Source organism: Nyctibius grandis, chromosome 3 (genome assembly GCF_013368605.1).
Source record: "Nyctibius grandis isolate bNycGra1 chromosome 3, bNycGra1.pri, whole genome shotgun sequence".
Classification (NCBI taxonomy): Eukaryota; Metazoa; Chordata; class Aves; order Nyctibiiformes; family Nyctibiidae; genus Nyctibius; species Nyctibius grandis.
The window spans coordinates 69,550,549-69,556,548 of NC_090660.1; positions in this window are offsets into that span (position 1 = coordinate 69,550,549).

Consider the following 6,000-nt stretch of genomic DNA (forward strand, 5'->3'; position numbering starts at 1 on the left):
GAGCTCCCCTTCCAACAAAAGCCTCCTCTACTACAAGTCATTCAGATCCTGAGCTCTTACTGAAGCATCATTTCTCAATAAGGATAATCTTGTCAACACTCTAATCCCAGGGAACAGAAGTGCAGCAACAAAGCTGTCACAAGAGACTTGTGGCATCAAAATTAAAACCTTGTAGCTGGCTTTTAACCATGACTAAAGAGTAGATAATCTCCGTCTTGCTGATCACCAGTTTGTTCTTGGCAGTGAAGTAGCTGGAGACTCTGCTATAGATTAGACTCTTCTATAGATAGGCTTCTCTTCTATAGAGAACTTTTTGACATCTGCTTTCTTGTGGCAGGCTCCTCCTTTCTCTTCTGTCAAATTCAACTGCTCTGTTTCACAAGGGGAGCGATCTAACAGTTACAACTCTGCACCTTGCCTTTCAATGGAAATCAGACTCCAATTTAGGTTTCCCATATTTTTTTGTGGCAGTTCCATGGAAAATAACTCTCTTGCTGCTCTCACAGTCACCACTCACTTTATTTGTCTCTGTAAATCCACCCATCTTGTACACTGCTATGTTTCCACAGCTTTCCCTGCCTTCGTGGATTATCAGCCCACCCACCCCAAAACTGAAGGGTTTATCCCCTCAAAATAGCAACTATCACCAATTCCAGTGCCCAGTCCCCCGCTTTGCATGGCTACTCCCCCTTTCGCACACACCGAGGGTACCTAACCCGGAGTATCGTTTCCCACTTACTCTCTTACAGCCTCAGCAGATACGATTAATTAAATTCGCGCTGGGGCTTGATTCACCCCGTGGGAATGAGGAGCGGTCCCTGGCCGGGCATCAGCGCTCAGCTCAGCTTCCACAAACGTGGCAGGTGAGAGCTGCAAGAGAGCGTATGAAGAGCAGGGTCTGCTTTCAGTGGGGGTACCCGGGCACAAGGAAAATACAGCAAGTGCCCGACACCTCCATTTACCCCTTTTCTTCGCCTGCAAACGTCATTAACGTTTGCAAACGTCATTAACCCGCGAAAAGTCGGGGGGGTTCCCTCGATTCCTGGTGCTCAGGGGCCCTGAGAAAGGATCGTTGCTCGAGCACACGGGTACAGCCACGCCGCCGGCCCCTCGGCCGCCGCCGGCCCCCTCGGTGAGAAGAGCCCCCGCCGCCTTCCCCCCCGCCCCGCACCGGCACCGGCTCCCCGCGCCCGCCGCCGGTGTGACGTCACGCCGCCCTCGCGCCCCCCGCTCACCTGCCCGCGGCGGCCCGCACAAGGATGCCGCAGACGGGGCCCCGTCCCGGGATAAGCGCGCCACCGCCCCCGCACCCCGGCCCGAGGAGGCGGGGCTGGGCCTGGCAGCCCCAGTGAGTTCCGCGCCCAAATCTCCATTTTTAATTCTTCAACGACAAAAAACCCCGGACGGGCGCCGGTGGCCCCGCGTCCCGCGGCAAGGGGACGGGGACAGGGGACGCGCGGAGCCTTCGGCGGCATCGCACCCTCAGCGCCCTCAGCCCCCCTCTGCCCCCCGGCTCTCCCCAGCACCCCCGTGGGCCGCTCCCGCCCCGAGGTCTCCCCGTCCGAGGCGGCGGCCAGGACGCCCCTTCCTACTCGCTCGTGGGTGCCGGGGGAGAGTTGCCCACGAACAAGCCTGTGAGGAGGCTCTGGCACAAGAACACTGGGCTACTCCAGCTGTGGCTGCAGATGGGGGTGAAAGTCTGGGGCTTAGCCCGAAGTGATGAAGCGGTGTTTCCTACCCAGCTACTTCGAAATTCCAGGCAGTTCATAGAATCATTTAGGTTGGAAAGGGCCTTTTAGATCATTGAGTCCAACCGTTACCCTAACACTACCAAGTCCACCACTAAACCATATCCCTAAGCACCACGTCTATACGTCTTTTAAATACCTCCAGGGATGGTGACTGTATATGGTTCAGCCAATATATCCTACAGGTAGATGGGATTTAAAACAGCTGCAGGTAGTGGATTTCAGTATTTGCACGACTTCCCATATGAAATCCATCCGTGTCATATGTCAGGAGTACCTGCTCTGTACCTCTCTGTACCTCGCTGCTTGGAAAAAAGAAGCCTTCCCGGAACAATTTGTGTGTGCGTTGATTAAGGAACTTTTCAGACAGCAGCGTTGGCTACTGAGTTGAGAATGCGCAATGGTTTTGCAAAGGAAAGAATCTCTTTAAAAAGCTTAGGAAAACTGTGTGTCACACAAATGTGGGGTATAATTAAATAGAAGGCATCTAGACCATGCTACTACGGCTAAATTAAGTGGAGGAAACTTGAAATAAAATACCCTTATGTTGTACTGTTGTTCACTCTATGGCTAATACTACAGAGGTCATATTTAGACTGGTAAGACCAATAAGTACCAATTTTTACGTTCAAAAAAGGATTAATCTGACCTGTTTAAGACAGGTGATTGATAGAATTTCATTGATTTGATTTGATACGGAAGAAGAGGAATAACAGTGATTTGCAAATTAAGAGGAGAGGAACCTAGAATCTAGTTTCCCAGGTGAACACCAAAAAAATATGTATATATAATCAGAGTCAACTTCTTAAGAATGAAAAAGCTTATGAGAGAGAACTTGGAGTTTGTCTCTTCCAGGATACAACATACTGATTCGGGACTGAAACAGGTCCTGAAGGAAGGCAGAATTGTCCACCAACTGCTGTTCACAGTGTGACACTGCTTTAAGAAAAATTCACCCAAAGTTGAAAATGCTCAGGGGACTAAGTAAGCATGTTCAATAACACTGTAAAGGGGATTTGCAATGATTGTCTAGTAGGATTTATTCCCAAAGAGGATGCTTCAATAGCTAGACCCCCTCCAAATTTTTGAGAGTCTTGATTCAGCTGACACAAGCAGGTTGACTTGCCACCTGCTCTTCAGAAGATGCAGAGGACAGAAAGCAGTGCTGCAATCTGAGCACCTTCTCTTCAATCCACATTCCTATGATTCTATGATTCATCCCAGTTGCAGCCCTTGCATGGCTCCCATGAAATAAAATGCATGGCTGCAGTACATTTCTTCCCACACATATGTTGTCCTGTAGCTGTGGTTCAGGGGAAGTAGTCACAAACCTGAAAAAAAGCATCCACTCATGATGCTTTTCTGCTGGCTTCGGGCTTTTATGGCTCAAGGAAGACTTGTTCAATAACAGCTTTTCTTGTGAGGCAAGACATTTAGGGAAAACTTGATATTTCTTGCCTAACATGAAGCAGCAAAGTCATTGGGAAAGTGTTTTTGCTACTAGAGAGGTCAATAGAATGCAGATATAAAGACTTAAAGTGCAAAAGTAGATTTAGATGATCAGTGCAGATAGAAAAAGAGTTGTACATAATGCTTACTGGCCAACACCAAATGTAGCTGAAATAAAGTATTTTGGTTTGTTTGCATGCATTTTGTTTCTTTGTATTTGCATGATGGTGTACTATCATGCAAAGAATCTGGATAGAAATGAAAGAACTAAAACTACTATTGAAAAACAGAACTATAATGAAATAACAATCATGATAACATGGATATTGAAAGATGCATTAGAATAAAGAATATTGAATAGCATTGTATGATAACAAAGAATTGCATTGCTATCTTTGCTTTTCCTTCTCATTTTTTTTTTTTTACATTCATCTTGAAGAAGAGCAGTATGAGGCTTTTTCAGAGTATTTTTGGGAATCTGGTATGGGCCTCCAGCAGCAGATTTGGATACGGAGGGAGATCTCTAATGATGGACAAAACTACTCTGATGAATTCATGTCATTACATGAAATTGGAATTCAGGCATTTGAATCTCGGGGAGTGGGAAAAGATGTTAGAGATGCAAAATTTCAACAGTCTGGAATTTTTAGATAAAATTATGGGCAAAAATTTTAGAAAGAACATCCCAAAATAATTGTACAAATATCTAGTGTACAATGTGTATTATCATTAATATAAAGATTCTATGAGCAATGGAGAAAAAGAAACTGATTGGTATAATAAACTGTGTCTTGTGAATCAGAAGCATATGTTAAAGGGTGTGGGAAGGTGGGAAAAATAACAGTCAAGATTTTCTACCTTCAGATAAAAACAAAAGTAGCAACCAATGAAGGTGAGAGAGAAATAAAAATTTAATAGGGCTGAAAAAGTACTTTGCTCTGGTTTTGAATAAAGGCAATGAGATGCAGCATTGGCATATTGATAATAAATACGAAGGAGCAGACATTACAAAGTTGAATGAAAAATCAAGGCTCAGAAATTGTAAGGGTAGAACCGGTTAGTTTTCTCAGTCTATACATGAACAATGTCTAGCAGATGTAGTTGCAGGCCCAGTAGAAAGGATTTTTTAGTACCTTCATGAAGTTAAGAATACCAGATAACTGAAGAATAGCAAATTCAGCACCTATATTTGAGACAGTAAGAACAATTAGGAGTCTCCTGTACTCTGCACTGCCCAGTGTGTTCCAGATCAATAGGTGTTAAGAAAACGGTAGTTCAAGATGGGGAAAAATGGTAAACTCATGTTTCGCTTTCTAATTGTAAATCCTGCCAGGCAATCCTGCCAATGGGATGAAGCTATGGAAGGGGTAAGTATAACCTTAGGGTTTATCTGACAAAAATTCCTGTTAGGATTATTGAAGTGTTACAGCCAGCATGGAAAGGATTACTGAGATCTTCTTTGAAATGTTGTACTTAATTCTATTTCCTTCTTGTTTACAGAGATTAATTTAGATTGAAACAAGAACATAAAAGAGTCCCAAGGATGACAGAGGTGCAGAAGCTTGTTTCAGGAGAGTAACACAGAGGCATGTGGCTTTTTTTTCAGCTTAGCAAATGAAATTTCAAATGGGGTATAACTGTCGCTGTTAAACAATTTTGGGGTTAAGTAGAGAGAAAAGTAACTCAGTTAAAAGTCAGTCAAAGCACAGAATAAATGAGTGTTCTGTCCAGGCTACAACTTTAGCATGTTTTATATTCAGATAAGATTTCTAGCAAAAAGACGTTCTGAATCAAGTTACAAGAGAAGTAATAGAGTTTCTGTTGCTATTTGGGAATTGAAATAAATAGGTTACAGGAAGTTGGCAGTCCTAGTCTGGCGTTGCTTGCATGACATTGCAAGTGAGTTGTCCTCAGAGCTGGCTCCCTTTTGCCAAGGACGGTTCCAGCAGAATGTGGAATGATTGATGCTTAACATAAAGTGACTGTTTGGGTTTGAAAGCTGGAAAGTTTCCTACCTAAGAGAAACTCATTACTTGATGCTGGTTCAAAAAAAATGGCTCAGTCTTGCCTCCTGTCTCTTAATACTTGCTTGTGCATGAACACCAGGATCTAGGCAGGGTTAGCAATTGCTACTGACCCTGTTCTGGAGCAAGTGGTGGCCTTCATGGGTCCTTAGGACTGGATCTTATTTCAGCCAGTAATGTAGAGTGATGGGAAGAGATAGCTGTCTTGGAGGTCTCAAGTCTCAACAATCTGAACCTGAACCCATCTTTTTTTTTTCCTTCAGAACTGATATTCTAGAGATATCAATATTTGATGCTAAAATGTGGGAATTGGGATAATATCACAGCTGTGGGATTGCTTGAAGGCAGGCTTGGGAGCCGTAGAGGTGGGAGCTGAGACAAAGAATAATTATTTTTTATTTTCTAGGAGAGGTGCTTTACTGATGAAGAAAAAGTAGCAGATAAAGAAAAGGATACTGCTTTTTCCTTAGATCCTGAAGGGGATATCCCCCAATAACATTCTTGGAAAGCTGTTAGATGGGTTGAATTTGCTGTCTGTAGATGGTGTGAGGAGCTGTATTGCCCAGGCAGGGGAATATGGACATTACATATGAAAGCTTGTTCTCTTTTTGCCTACGTAAACTGGGCAGTGTCGAGCAAAGCTCTGCTAAGGCTGAGGGCTCAGCCTTAGCCTGGTCTTGTAAATATCGTTGCTGACCTAGAGGAAAACAGAAAATCACTTGACATTAAGATTTAGTAGTCTAAAAACTAACTCAGTTCATTTGCCCTGAAGCAGAAGG